This window comes from Schistocerca cancellata, chromosome 4, assembly GCF_023864275.1.
Source record: "Schistocerca cancellata isolate TAMUIC-IGC-003103 chromosome 4, iqSchCanc2.1, whole genome shotgun sequence".
NCBI lineage: Eukaryota > Metazoa > Arthropoda > Insecta > Orthoptera > Acrididae > Schistocerca > Schistocerca cancellata.
The window spans coordinates 773,949,189-773,950,905 of record NC_064629.1 but is presented as its reverse complement, the minus strand read 5'-3'; the positions used below and the strand labels follow the sequence as shown (position 1 = coordinate 773,950,905).

General features: G+C 41.7%; 1 pseudogene; it reads left to right on the top strand.

Annotated features, from left to right (window-relative positions):
- Positions 1 to 611: 611 nt before the first annotated feature.
- Positions 612 to 676, top strand: LOC126186588 (U6 spliceosomal RNA; annotated as a pseudogene).
- Positions 677 to 1,717: the final 1,041 nt, after the last annotated feature.

The following is a 1,717-nucleotide window of genomic DNA, read 5'->3' as shown; positions in this document are numbered from 1 at the left end:
CAAATCATGGACTGTTCACAAATGCCTTTATTGAACTTACTACTCGTAATATTTCAAAAGTATAAGAAAACTTTGCTAACATAATTATGAAAACTGACTGCAATTTTTGTACAGAAAAACGAAGCTATTACCATCGTGGGACTACGGCAGAGTCGGATAGTGCTGGCTTAATGGGATTTACCAAGACGTTAAACTCTTGTGTAACTTCCCTTAAGTGGATTTGGTCGTTTGTAGTCACTACTGGAGAGTCTGTTCGTGTTTTTTTCCTTTATAGAATTAGAACTAAACAGAGATATGTACTTGGTGCCCGTGCAAACCATTTTTTTAATTCATTTTTATTTATTTGTATATTGGTTTCTTTATCCTGTCAACATTATGGCCATCAGATTCTGGCTTACATCTAATTAGGCCCTCCACATATTTTACATTATGTGCATTGTAACATTGTTAGAAAAAGACTTACATTTAGTTTGGGATACAACATAAACTGTGAACACAGTACCAGCGATAGTAGAAAAACCACTGAGTTTATATTAATTTAAAAGAAGCAGAACAAGTACAGCTTACAATAGGGGAGGTTTAACCTGAAGGCCGCCTCTGTAGGTCAGTTTGTACTCGCTTCAGTGGTGCATATACTAAAATTGGAACGATACAGAGAAGACTAGCACGGCCCTTGGTTCGATTTCCGGTTCTGCCAGGGATTTTTCTTTGGTAATGGGACTGGACCATGGTGCCCTCAGCCAACAGAGGAACTGTTTGAGTAATGAGTAGCGACGCCAAGTTCTGCCAAGCCGACAACGGCTGGGAGAGCCGTGTGCTGGCACACGCTCCTCCTCACCGTAACCGAATGACGGCATTGGCAGAGGACTAGACGGTGGTTGGTCGCTATTGAATGGCTTGACAGGGCCGGAAGTTCGAGCTTTAGCTTTAGGTTTGACTTGAGGGTACCGCCAGCAATGGACATAACAGATGGGGAGAAAGAGGGACATGATACAAAAGCTAGTCATCAAGACAGGATCAAAGACAGTGGCGTGACTGAGTCTGAAAAAGAAACAGAAAGAGGGATAACTGGCCAAAGATAGAAAACATTTGCTTTACTGCTTTATACAGAAAAAGCTGTTCACGTGCGTCCATTTTTAGAAAAGCTTGAGGAAACTGAGAAAAGACAGAGTTTCAGATTTTTCTTAAATGGAAGAGCATACTGAATAGTGCGCAGAGTGCAAGACAACTTGTTACAGAGGCGGACAGCAGCAGCAGTGAAGGAATTCGTGAATGTTTTTGTTTTATGGATGGGCAGAGCTAAGATAATAGGTGAGACCTTGTGTTGCGATGTTGATGACATGACATGTACTTGATCCTCTGATGTGAGGGACTGACGTGCATACATGGGAGCCGACGGTGTTGACACAGTGTAGCATAGTTAGGAAACATGTCTGCCCGCAACCGCCATAACTTGGCTTGTGAGAAGCTGACATGGTCAACATTGCACGTGCAACTCACACAAGTACCCTTGGTTAAGTGTAACCGTCTAGAGTTTTCACTACTTGTTCCGTAGTGAATATCGCAGGAAAGAGTGATTGCACAAGCTTTTATAATTTAGTACAGTCTGATATTGAGAAAATATTCACAAATTAGAGTCCGTTTTCAGCAGTTTATAGCTATTAATGCGCTCCTCGGTACTAGATGACGAAACTGGAAATAAGTAGTTGACAGGGTA